Source organism: Paramormyrops kingsleyae, chromosome 1 (assembly GCF_048594095.1).
Source record: "Paramormyrops kingsleyae isolate MSU_618 chromosome 1, PKINGS_0.4, whole genome shotgun sequence".
NCBI lineage: Eukaryota > Metazoa > Chordata > Actinopteri > Osteoglossiformes > Mormyridae > Paramormyrops > Paramormyrops kingsleyae.
Genome location: NC_132797.1, coordinates 60,234,746 through 60,248,831, shown reverse-complemented (window position 1 = coordinate 60,248,831; position 14,086 = coordinate 60,234,746). Strand labels below are relative to the sequence as shown.

General features: G+C 40.9%; 1 long non-coding RNA gene across 1 annotated transcript; it reads right to left on the bottom strand.

The window, feature by feature from the left end:
* Nucleotides 1-4,795: 4,795 nt before the first annotated feature.
* On the bottom strand, nucleotides 4,796-5,943 carry LOC140592717 (uncharacterized). The gene is made up of 4 exons (XR_011993157.1): nucleotides 5,900-5,943; nucleotides 5,527-5,555; nucleotides 5,217-5,370; nucleotides 4,796-5,063 (listed from the first exon to the last, which is right to left on the bottom strand). It is a non-coding gene; the product is annotated as an uncharacterized lncRNA (long non-coding RNA).
* Nucleotides 5,944-14,086: the final 8,143 nt, after the last annotated feature.

Here is a 14,086-nt window from a genome sequence, read left to right as displayed (position 1 = left end):
TAGATTAATTTTATAGATATGTGGAACACAAGTATGGAGACCATATTCAGATTTACACAGATGGATCAAAAGATCCTGAATCTGGAAGGACTGGATCTGCAATTGTTATAGGTAACCAGGGAAGTGAAGAAAGCAAACGAACATCGAATGAACTGAGTGTGTATACAGTCGAAGTATATGCCATCATGATGGCATTAGAATGGGTTGGAAAGGAAGAAAAAATTAGTAAAATCTTGATTGGAAGTGATTCGTTGTCTGCACTGTACAGTCTCAGATCAGGGGTGTCCAATAGCCGTCAGGATCTGGTGTATGCAATATTGCTGACATATATGAGAATAAAAGGAAAAGGTAAAGAGATTCAACTTATTTGGACCCCAGCTCACATAGGTATTTTGGGAAACGAGAGGGTGGATAAGCTAGCCAAGCAAGCAACTAAAAAAGATAAAGTTGAAGTATATATAAAAATGTCAAAAGCTGAAGGGAAAAGTATAGTTTGGAAAGAAGCTGTGAGAGAATGGCAACAGCAGTGGGATAGGGAAACTAAAGGGAGACATTTATATGGCATTCAAAATAAAGTTGGAACGAAAAGGAACTGAAGAGGGCCTGGAAGAGTGGAAACGGTAATGACAAGATTGAGAATTGGACACAGTAACCTGAATAGTACATTACACATTATAGGGAAGCATCCTACTGGTTTTTGTGAGGTTTGTCAGTCATCTGAAATCATAGAACATGTACTTATAAATTGTAGAAGATATAAAAAACAAAGGAGGAAAATGATGGAAGAATTAAGAAAAGGTGGATTGGTGGAACAGGGATAAAAGATGTATTGAAAAGTGGGATGATTGGGCAAGGCAAGAAAAGCATTCGTAATTTCCTAGCTACTACTGGTTTGCTGGGTAGAATATAAGATGTGGAGGAAATAATCTGGAAATGGTGAGGAGAAACTTCGAAGGAGAATCATCCAGAAGGTGGCGGTAGTGCAACACTTACGGATGCAAGCCGCCGTTAACCTCCAAAGAAGAAGAAGAAGAAGAAGAACAAGAACAGGCTGCGCACGCTTCCGTGGATTGGAGCTGGGCGATTCATGACTCACCCGGGTGAATAACCCGGATCCATTAAATAACTCATGAGTCACAAATCTGAGGTCTCCATTAACCCGAGTCCAAACTACCCTGTAACTCAGTTGTTAAATATGTTTGTTTTGTGTGTGTGTTTGTTCATTATGTAAGGAATAATTATTCCGCTTATACTACGGTTGCCACACCTCAAGACATCGATCAGATGATATATTTCAAGGGATTCGTCCGGTTTTTCTACTTAAATCGCTATTATTTCTTCCGCATCTCATCCAACGACTCTTTTGCTAGTTCCAAAACGTCATTAGCTGTTGTTTTTTTGGTGTTTTCTTCGTGTTTTTCTCCCTCGAGTATGTCTAGCTGTTCTTCGCTGATCGTTTTATGTCTTTTGTTGTTGCCGGCTGCCTTTGATGTCCGCTTCCGTTTATGTTGTTTTTCATCTGGACTGTCTAATACTGCTGCAGCCCAGTTGTTTAAAGTTTCATATTCACCATAAATATTAAAATTTACTTTCGGAAAATCGTCTGTCATGTTGTTGTTTTTGTTAGTCCTGTGTGCTGTATATATAGGTACTGTATGCTAATTTCTGTTATTACAGTTAACTATGCGAAGTGATATGGAACTGTAATGCGGTCAAGAGAGCTGCCTGGAACTACGTTCGCCGTGCGTTTCCCTGAAAATAATTGCACACCTCAGAACGTTCGTCAGCCAATCAGATTCAAGCATTCAACGGTCCCGTAGTATAAGTTCATGTATTAAATGTAGAAGAGGTAAAGAAAAAAAAAGAAATTCTTATGTTTGTATATGTGCTGTGTTGATATCTTTACTTGTATTATTGTAAAGCGGGCATGTTATAATTTATTCATTTGTACATTTTGGTGAGGTGTGGTCCAATTAGCGCTGAGGGTCAAGGTTGAGCGAGGTGCGGGAAGAGAGCAGCGGGAAAGAAGGTGTAATGGCGGAAAGCTTTGGCTGAAATGTGTAGCTCACGCATTTCAAGAAAATATTAAAAGTCGTCGACCAGGCGATGTAATAAGCTCATAGTAAGTAGTCTGGTTAAAAGTGAATTTCCACGCGAAGTTCGAAAAGCTAGAAACTAGCCTCAGAGAGTGACACTTGCCTGCCCGTGGGTAGCAGCCCACCTATTCACCGAAAGCTCCCGGATCGAACGCTCAGCGGAGAGACCGAGCGCAGAAGGGTGCACCTGACCGCTGGATCCACTCTGCACTGGACGACACCCAGGGATATTGTGAGTGTGGTGAAGGTTTATTTTACATTGCGCTTGTAGCTCACAAGCGTGAAGCAGCCTTTTTTCATTTTTTTGGCTACAACGTGCCCGAGCTTCAGAACAGGCCTGCACCGTATAGAAGCGTTGATTTCCTTTACTTAAATCTGCCGGCCATCGTTTATTTTATTTTTTGGAACCTTTACGGTTTTTTGGGACTTTTCCGTTTCGGGTTAAAGGGATGGATGAAACTGTTATTTGCTCCCGGGTGAAATGTCTTGTACAAACTGGTAGAAATGAGTAAATAGTTTCATTTACATCTGATTATATTACTGTGTTGATTATGTTCTTTTCGTGTAAAGTGATGTATGCATTTGTCTTCTGGACTTTAAAGAGAATTGATAGGGAACCCTAAATATTATATAAGTACTGAGGGAAAATAATTCAGGGTAGCTCCCGTGTTACTTTTAATGCACAAAGGGGCGTTACAACCCCATTACTAAACTATAAACCCTATCACGTACATACCTCTTATAATCATTTCAAACTCATTACAAGATCAATACAGCTATAGTAGCAAGTATAGCTGCTAAAACTAAATACGCACCCGTATCACACACAGCCATGAGTGAATTAGCTCCCTCTACAGCCGGAATCATGCAGACGGTTCGGAACCGCTCACCCGGATCGCACACAGCCATGAGTGAATCCGCCGGTTAGCTCCCTCTACAGCCTAAATCATGCAGCCGGTTCTGAACCGCGCACCCGGATCGCATGTTTGTGCGTTCGTTTATCCCGACGAATTCCGAAGTGCGAGATCCCACAAATTTCCCGATCAAGCTACACATCTCGGAACAAATATGGCTGCCTCCACGAACATGCTGTTTTGTTGTCTGAGCACAAAAGTTCATGGAAATTAGACATTTATTACTTCACATGAAAGACCGTGTGCGATTACATCCATGACTAATAATACTGTTTCTTGTGCGCTAGGAATTGTGGGATATGGAAGTGGTAGTGGAATCGCGCGAGAGCCACCATCGTCCAAATAGACCTGAGTGCAGTGTGGACGATGGGGCGGGGCGACATATTGGGGCGGGGCGACATGTGTCGCTCCGCCTACGTGTCGTTTAATTGGTTCACCGACGATTGTGGGCGGGGAGACATTAGGCAGGTCACGCACCTGTATCTCCTTTTACTGGTTTGCCGAAGAGTAATATTTTCCTGGAAAACAGTTCAACAGCAATGTATGAAGTTGACAGATGGCAAAGATTACTTACTTACTGCTGTTTTATTCACCTACTCTAAAACATTTGTAGTACAACGTTCTCAATTTTGACATGAAGTCGGTACGTCTACATTATTTTCCTTTTCAGTTTCAATCGGTTGTAATGCATCTTTCTATATGACTTGCACTAGACATTTTTTTCAATGCTTGCGTTATATTTTATGCCTAAAACCTTTGAAAAAAAACTGGACATGATTTAGCAGTTAAATCTGAACATATTGATCTGATATTTTGTATTGTTTACTAGAGATGCACCAATACCGATATTCGGATCGGTATCGGCGCCGATCCAGACCTATTTGACGGATCGGGAATCGGCCATGCGTGACCGATCCACGTCCTATACTTACTTATTTAGTTTTTGGCAATCAATCGCACGACAGCTCTTTCCCATTTTACATGTGTGTTTTTGCGGAATTCAAATCGAACGCTATCACTGCCCCTAAGTCTTTTTTGCTACTCAGTGGGTGTGAGTACAGTGACTTCCGCCTGCTGTGAGGTCATGCGCATACCCTTCGCAGTACGAGGAGCGTAAGATAAGACGTGACGATCTGGGAGTATTTTAGGCTTTTAACAGAAACCGGAAGCACAGCGTTTTGCAATCTATGTAAAATAAGGTTTTGAGGTGGGAATAGCGTTTAATGGAAAATCACAACTGCGAGACAAAACAAAGCAATGGATGATTTGGGAGTCGCTAACTTAATTGGACTGTTTTGCGAACTCGTTGCTTGAGATACAAGAGGGGCTGCCATCGCAACAAAAGTGTAACTGCGCTGATGCCAATGGGAGAAAAACTGTAAAAATTTTAAGCATTCGCCACTTGTGTATATTTGCTTTGAAGATATTCATATTGAACTGCAAATGCCTCAAAAACGCTTAAAACAAATGAGGTGGAACAGTACGTTATGTATGTTTGTAGTAGCCTAATTACATATTTTTTGTCATACATTTTTTCCATCTGTATTTACTAGCTTAAAAAAAATAATATGTAAAGTATAACAAAGTAAAAAGAGCTCTTGTATCGGAATCTGTATCGGTATCGGCAGTTGTGTATCGAAATCGGATCGGAACTGAAAAAACGTGGATCGCCCATCTCTATTGTTTACCATTCCTTTGCACAGTATTTGTCATAATTTAAATTTCAAATAAAGCTTTTCTCTGACCTGTTCTTACCTTATCTTTATCAAATAACCACAATGAGTGTTACAAACAAATGACATTTATTATAAACATAATAATAAACATGACCATTTTTTATCGATTCATTATTCACTGAGTGCCCCCAATTTCGAAAAAACAGTCCTGTGAGCAAAATCCTGTGTAATCCAGAACAGAATAAAATCCCAAAAGCTCTCCTCTCTTGCCTCTTCCCCTGTATCCTGGTGGACAGTCCTTGTAAAGAGATTTGCAGTGTAGGCTTTTCTGTATTCATCGCTGTATTGGCTTGAAAAGATGCTCCAGTTGACGACACCTTTTGAAATGCAAAATTAAAAGAGAAGGTTTTAGGTAAACAAAGTAAAGACCAGATGAGTGAAAAACTCGTTTAACTAATACTTGTCCTATACCATCTATATTAAAATAAATGTTCTCTATACTTAACTAAAAGAACAAAAGTAGCACTTACTATCTAGCCAAGAAAAGTGGACTTCTCTTCTAAATGCATCATTCCCAATAACATCTCGAAATTCTCTGCATACCAAAGAGAGGGTTCGGTATGCAGTCTTCCCATCGCTGAGAATGACGTCCTTCAGTATTTTTGTAAGAATTTCTGGAGGTAGCTAAAGAGGGAACATAAGAATACTTGCAACTGTTCATTTTGCACATAGAAATGTTTACTGTCAATGTGTTAAAGGCTCATTTTATAAAATTCAGTATACACACACATCTTGGCATCCCATAGACGATTTTAACTGGACAATGTTAGTTTGACAAACCTGGTACAGTGTAGTTTCAACTTTGTGTCCTGCACATGGAAAGAGATTTAAGACAAATATAATTACAGTGAGAATAACTTATGTAACACCACAATGAGAACAAGTGCATTCACAAATTGTTCTGCATCTGAATTATTATATAAAGATTTTCAATACACATCACATACTATTTTATACTTTTTAAATGTGCATGGCTTTTCAAAATCGCTTTTACCAGTGTCACTGAACTTCTCTAGGCATTGTCTTTTGGAGAGATGTGGAGCAGCTGTTTGTCTCTTATGTGTTCTTGTATTAAAACACCACAAATCAAAAAGGTTAATGTTGTTAAAGTTCAAACCAACATGGTAACAAGCATGAAAAAAATGAAACATACATTTCCAAAGAGAAGTTGTCTATCAGAAGAGCACACCACCATCTGATCATGGGCATGTCATCCTGAGAATGAAATAATGAACAAACTAAATGAAAAATAATGAACAATGGTATAAATAAGCATAAACACATGCACAATAATTTAAACAAAATAACAAAAAAATACTTGTTCAAAATCAAACTGCAGCCCCAAAGCAATATACATGGTATACTGTCAGAGTATTCAAAGGGAAAGTTTCAAAGAAAATGTTAAAATTAATTCAGTATCTGAAATTGTTATAATAATAACTATCAGTTGTCACTCTATGAACCTACCATCATAATGAAGAGTCCACAGTCAGTGTCTCCCATCTGTTTTGGGATTCTCTGTTAGATTTGGATGAGTACAACTTAATAAATACAGCTCATCATCCCAATTCAGTAAAATGAATGAAAGTTACAAAATACTTTACTTCAAATGAATCCATAGTTCTTTCAGTCCATTCATCATTATGAATGTACTTTACTATTTTCCTGTAAAGATGAAACCATTTACACATGATTATAAAACACATGGGTTTGTTAGAATATGCAACAAACAATTGCACCTGTTTTAGCTTTGACCTTAGGTGTCACTTTCCTATGTCTATCACTATGTAGACCATCTGACAGAACTTGTCTGCGAACTGAACAGAACATTGAAGTTCAACAGGGAACAGAAAAAGAAAAGAGATTACAGTTTAAAACAGAGCCACTGTAATCTTTGAACACATGCTGAACACGTCATAAACCTGTATGTGTCAATGTACTGTCCAAATGCTCCTTTATCAACAGGGTCAAGAAAATATATTTCTCTCTCCTTTGGTTTCATAATCTGTAAAATGTACATATGCTGTTACACACACATACACTAAGACACACAAATTATTTCCAGAATATTGTACTAGCCCACACGATACATCATAGTATAGCCTGTAGCCTTGGTGAAAACCACTGAAAAATGTAAAAAAAAAACTATGTTCATGTATGCATTTAATACATTAAACATTAAACATGAACATTAAACTCTCCATGCTCTATAATGTAAAATACAGTTATTACAGAAACTTTGCTGAATGAATACAAAAAAAAGAATTTCTATTCCATTATGTACCCCAAAATGACAAATACAAAGTCCTACTAATAATGACGCCTTACCAGATGCTCCCCACACTTGTTCAAAAACCTTGTTATAGGTGACTCTATTTGACATCTTCTCCCTAAGTCGGATGATCAGATCCATTTTGGAGCCTTTACAGTCCATGCCGCTTACAAAGATTTCTGACTTTTTCAACCTGAAAAAAGCATTGGATTAGATGTAATGGGAGAACAATATTAAAATTCTGTATTGAAAATACAGAGCAAGATTGCCCACTCTTGCACACCAGAATACAAATAAATCAAAACATACCGGGAGATTAAGAAGCTCATCAGCGAGCCTTTCTTCTGTTAGAGCTATATCATCATCAGTGACGTCTTGTGGCACATGAAGCTTGGCATATTGTGTATTGAGGACCATATTTGAACTCCTAGTATGTGCGCCTATCCAGGGAGCCCAAAAATTGTAGCTTAGAGGTACGGCAAATGGGTTTTTTTTCCCAGCTAAAGAAAAAAGCAAAAGAAAAAAAAAACATAAATATTGTAACCACAATGACCAGTTTTATAAAATAAATATCAAAAGTTTACCAAAAATGTACATGCATAAAATCCTCGACTAATCATCTCCACTGCAATGGCATCCCAAAACTTCTCGATATGAACTTGGCCATCATAGTCTGCTGGAGGGTGTTCAATTTCACTGACTTCTGAGGAAAACACACACATACAGACTATTGTATGAAATGTCCACATATAGTTGGAAGGTTTCCTTCCTGAAGAATCTTAAAAGACATACATTCCATACTATGTGAAACATCTTCACAAAAGCACATAGATATTTTTATTTAATAAAGATATGCCAACAGAGACAGTAATGCTGTGAGATCTCGCGAGAGCTGTGCGTAATCCAACATGGCAGCGTCCTACTAAAAAAAAAACAAAACAAAACTTACTTCGATAGCCAACTTAACCAAGCCAAAATATTAATAATAGTATTTATAGTACTTTATCGGATAAATAAGTTCACTCATTTACATCCTGGACGAAGAAAGCTTGGAAGATTTACAGGATTACGTGGACGAGTGTTACGAACGACTCATCATGAAGAAGAACCAAGCGACTCCGTCCACGAAGAGAACACGCTCGGACTGTACCTCAAACAGCCCCTCAAGTAGCCCTTCATCGCCTGATAAGGAATACGGAGATATCCTAGAGTCCATTAACAACAAACTTTCCAGTTTTGACGCCCGACTGGCACTTGTAGAAATCCTACACAAGGAATTTCAAGCATTACGGGAATCTCTGGAGTACAGTCAACAACAGGTGGAATCACTAGCATCTGAAAACAAGATTCTCAGAGACTCCGTAACATCCCTCACGGAAGGTATGGCGAAACTCTCCACAGAACATAAGCGCATGAAAGAGTCCCTGCTTGATATTCAAGCAAGAAGTATGCGGGACAATTTAGTGTTCGCCGGAATTCCGGAGCGCGCAGAGGAAGACGCAGAAGCTACCATCAGAAACTTCATGCAACAAGAACTTAAACTTCCTCGGGACACCGTCAACAACATCACGTTTCATCGGGTCCACCGCATAGGAGGGGTGAGGAAAGAAGCTCAGCGTCCAAGACCTATCGTGGCCAAGTTTGAACATTTCAAGCAAAAGGAACTGGTGAAAAGCCGAGGCAGGGAGCTCAGAGGAACGGACTTCAGCGTCAACGACCAATTTCCCAAAGAAATCCTGGATCGTCGCAGAATCCTGTTCCAGCTCAGGAAAAAATTCATTGCGGAGGGAGCCCGAGCTGTCATCGCGGTAGACAGACTGTATGTTAATGGACAACTATTTCGCGACCAGAACACCACTGCTTGGCTCTACTGAAACCACTTCCGACTAAGGTAACACGCATTTAACAAACTGACTTTAAAGTTTGGCAGTTAATACAGGTTTTTAGCGCACGCCGCACACTAGACGGCTTTGTCTAAAGACTATTAAGGCTGGTTCACTTTATATCCCTTACTGTTCCTCAACCCCCTTGTTTAATGTCTCACTACAGTCGCAGTTGTTGTTGTTGTTGTTATTGTTATGGCCATCATTGTCAATTTGGTTGTTATGTTAATTGTTGCATATCGATATTGACGCTCAAAAATGTTTTATCTGGAAGCAGTCTACCAGATACTATACACCCACACCGACACGTAGGTAGTCACACACTCGCATGCATAGATGCCCACTCAAACATACACGCACCCCCTCATCTTAACATCACACATGTATGCATTCATACACTCACATATACACATGCCCACTCAAGCTCAGACAGATCTCCTCACCTTAATAACACACATGTAGGCATTCACACATTGATATTTGCACACACACTAATCCTGACATATTCAGACTCATTCACACAGAGTCTTTCACATACACACACATCCATCCATTTTAACATTAGATTGCACTCAGGGGGTCTAAGTTAGGACAGCATGAATTCACTACGCTTTGTCACTTGGAACGTGCGTGGTATTGGCTCAATTGCTAAGAGACATAAAATCTTAGAATATCTAACAACATTACAGGCAGACATTGTCCTACTGCAGGAAACTCACTTAGCCAAAACAGGACAGTGTACATTAAATTCACCAGAATTTCCACACGTATACTTAGCTAGTTATAATTCAAAACAGAGAGGTGTAGCAATTTTAATCAACAAAAGAATATGTTTCAACTGTAAAGACACTATCGCAGACCCAGAAGGTAGATTCATAATTATTAAAATTTCAGCATATAACAAAGAGATATGTATTGCCAATATATACGGTCCAAATAGTGATGACTCCTCCTTCTTCCACCACCTTTTTGCTGAAATATCATCGCACTCAGACACAGAACTTATACTGGGAGGGGACTTCAACTTAGTACTTAACCCAGAATCTGACAGACGTAGTACAGCAGCTAGTTACCGTACTTGCCAATCATCTGAAACAGTAAAACAATATATGAATGATTTCGGCCTATGCGATGTCTGGCGTACTTTTCACACCACGCTCAGAGAATACACGTTTTTCTCACCAGTCCATCATTCTTACTCCCGGATAGACTTTTTTCTTACGAGCAATACAGTTATGAAAGATATATCTGACACACAAATTCACCCTATAACAATCAGTGACCACGCACCTGTCACTATGACGGTCACTGTAAAAGTTAGTGCACCACCTTTTAAACGGTGGAGACTGAATACATCATTACTAACGGACTCAGAGTTTCTAGAAGTTATTAAAAAAGATTGGACAACATTTATTGAAACAAATGACCTGCCAGGTATCTCTGCGTGCATTCTCTGGGAGACAGCAAAGGCTGTAATACGAGGCAGAATAATTTCATATTCAGTACATAAAAAGAAGAAAGAAAAAGCACTCGAAACTGAACTAGAACAGAAAATTAAAACTTTGGAATCAGCACATGTTGCCTCCCAAGAAAAACAACTTCTCAATGACCTGAGAAAAAATAAAATTAAATTGCAAGAATTAAGAGACAAAAAAACTCAGTTTTACATACAGAGATTACGCTTGGACAATTTTGAACATAGTAATAAATCAAGTAAATTTTTAGCAAACCAACTAAAACAGAATAAGGAGAAGGCAGCAATCTCTTCAGTTACAGACCCCAATGGGAAGGCAACTCATAGCCTAGGAGAGATAAATAGGATATTTAGGGACTTCTATAAAAAATTATACTCACCTGATATTAATCCAACCAATTCTGAAATAGAAGAGTTCTTAAATAACATCGACCTACCAATATTAAATAATGAACAAATAACGGCATTAGAGTTACCTCTCTCAATAGTGGAACTTCATGATGCACTACAATGTATGCCTAACGGGAAAGCCCCAGGTCCAGATGGATTTCCAGCAGAATTCTACAAAACATTTTGGCCTCTGCTAGCACCACTCTTCCATAGAATGGTTATAGAAATTAAAGAAACTGGCAGCATCCCTCCAAATATGAATTGTGCAGACATTAACCTGCTCCTCAAACTTGACAAAGATCCTGCTCTCCCCTCTAGCTACCGACCAATATCACTTATAAATGCGGACCTTAAAATCATCAGCAAGGCACTGGCTAGTAGAATTGAAAAAGTGACACCTTATATAATACATCCAGATCAAACGGGTTTCATTAAAGGCAGACAGTCCACTAACAACATGAGGAGACTAATTGGCGTAATAGACTACTGCAACATTCAAAATAAGGAAGCCATAATCATGTCATTGGACGCAGAAAAGGCTTTTGACAGGGTCAACTGGAAATTTCTAATGGCAACCTTACTAAAATTTGGATTTCGTGAGAACTTCGTAACCTGGATTAAAATTTTATACAGTTCACCTAAAGCCTGTGTAAAAACGAATGATCAAATCTCCCCAAGCTTCACTCTCAGAAGGGGCACTAGGCAAGGTTGTCCACTTTCTCCATCACTATTTTCTATATTTATTGAACCATTGGCAGCAGCAATTCGGAATAATAATAATATCAAAGGTATTCAAACAGCAAGTATAACCCATAAAATTAGTCTTTATGCAGATGATGTATTACTTTTTCTTCAAAATACACAGGGTTCCCTCAGGGAGACGATAAGAATTATAGATAAATTCTCCTCCATATCAGATTACTCTATTAATTGGAACAAGTCGACTACTCTTCCAATATCTTGTGACTTCCAGTCCAATCCAACTATCCCACTTCAATCTGGGAACATTAGATATCTGGGTATTAACATTTCTGCCAAGCTGTCAGATCTGACGCGATTAAATTATAGTCCGCTGCTTAAAAAGATAGAAGATGACCTTGCACGGTGGAACAATCTACCCACATCACTTCTGGGAAGAGTAGCTACAATCAAAATGATGATCCTACCAAAAATTAACTACATGTTCTCAATGGTTCCGAGTCAACCTCCGCGGACTTGGTTTAAATCATTGGACTCCTTAGTTTCAAAATATCTATGGAAATCCAAACCACCACGAATAAGTTTAAAAACTTTACAGAAATCCAAAAACTGTGGGGGTTTGGAGCTTCCCAATTTCTACAACTACTTTCTTGCCAATAGATTGATATATGTCCTAAAATGGACTACGCAAAATAACTTAGACCTTAACTGGTTGGATATTGAGCAAACTTTCTGTAATGATATTCGAGTCGAGGACCTGCCATTTATCAGTCATATACTTAAACGACATTGCTGTTTTAAGAGCATCAACATCAGCACATCGCTGACAGCCTGGTGGGAATTTCTTAGAATAAACCAAACTTCAGTGGTCCCATGCAAACTGACACCCATCTGGAACAACCCTGACATCCTGTTAAATAAAAAAGTGATAAACTTCCTGGCTTGGCATAATAAAGGAATCAAGCGCCTCGAACATATAATCCAAGACAATTGCATGATATCATTTGACAAAATTACAGAAACTTATAACATTGAGAAAAACAAATACTTAGAATATCTTCAACTTAAATCAATAATACACAATAGATGGTGCCGTAAGCAATTAGATCTGGAGCTTTCACCTAAAATAGCAAACTTCTTAATAACTCCAACTAAAAAACTACTGTCTAGGATTTACGTGCATCTAGCAGAATCTGATACAACTCTCTCACTCCCTACCCACAAATGGGAAAGGGATTTACTTATCAATCAAGACACTAACTTCTGGAGGCAAATTTGCTTGAATACCTTTCGAATGAATCGGAACTCCAACCTGCAGCTTTTACAATACAAAATTTTACACAGAACACACTACACAGGGCAGAGGATGTTCCAGATGGGTATCAGAGATACTGACATATGCCTAACTTGTAAGACGGATGCACCAGATAATTACCTGCATGCTTTCTGGTATTGCACACCGGTCAACGAATTCTGGCAAAGGATTTGTGAAGACTTATCGACACACCTAGGGCATCCCATCCCACCCTCCCCCTCACTCTGCCTGCTTGGGGACCTCACTGACACTAATATGGACATGAATAAATCTTGCATGCTTCTCACAGTACTAACCATTGCTAAGAAAACAATCCTTCTGAACTGGAAGTCAAAAGAGAATTTAAACATAAATCTGTTCAAAAATCTACTCTGGGATCATGTTTCCATGGAGAGGATGTCTGCCTGTAAGAAAAATCAATTGATCGATTTTGAAGACAGTTGGACTCCAATAATGAATTTTTTAACGTAATGTCGTCAGGGGTGGTGGGGCCTTGCCGTCACCGTCCCGGGTTGGGGGCTGGGTTGTTGGGGTCCTCTGGTGTTTCTCTTGGCTGAGGGCGCGTGGTCAGTGTCTCTGGGTGGCCGCTGGCCTGGCCTGGTGGGGGCGGTGCGGGGGGTGGGGGGGTTCTGCCCCCGCGGGGTGGGTGGCGCGCTGGGGGGGGATCGGGGGGTGGGGCCTCTGGGTTCCGCCTGGGCCGCTGCGCTGGGGTGCGTGGGTTTGGGGGCGTGGGCTCTATCTGCTGGGGCTGCTGCTCCGGCTCCCGGGCGGGTGGTCGCCCGCATGCTGGGGGGCCTGGTCTGCCCGGGCCCGTTGCCTGGTGGGGACGGGTCGTTGTCTGCCGTTGGCGATTCCGGCGCGGGGCCCTCGGGCGCTGTGGGGTGGTTTGGGGGGGGCGGTGGGGGGAGCCTCTGCCTCGCCTGGGGGGGGGCCTGGGGTGGCCGGGGGGTGGGGGTCACCCCGCCTGGCTGGTCCGGCTCCCCGTTTGCCGGGGGGGTCTGGGGTTGTCCCGTCCTTGGCCGCTAGCTGGGGTCTCATCGGGCGTGGTGGGGTGGGTCTCTCCCGGTCTGCGCCTGGGGGGGGGGGGGCGTTCCCTGCTGCTGGGCTGCCTGTGCCGCCCCTGAACACCTCGGTTGGCCGTCCCTGCCGGCTGTGCGGGGTCAGGGATGGGGACTAATCGGGGCCAGTCGGGGATCTGGCCCCGGTGCCGGGGGGGGCCCACTCCTGGCACGCCCTTATTGCTCCCCTGGGTCCAACACCACATTTCACACAACACTAGGGCCTTGAGGGGCGGTGGGGAGGTGCGC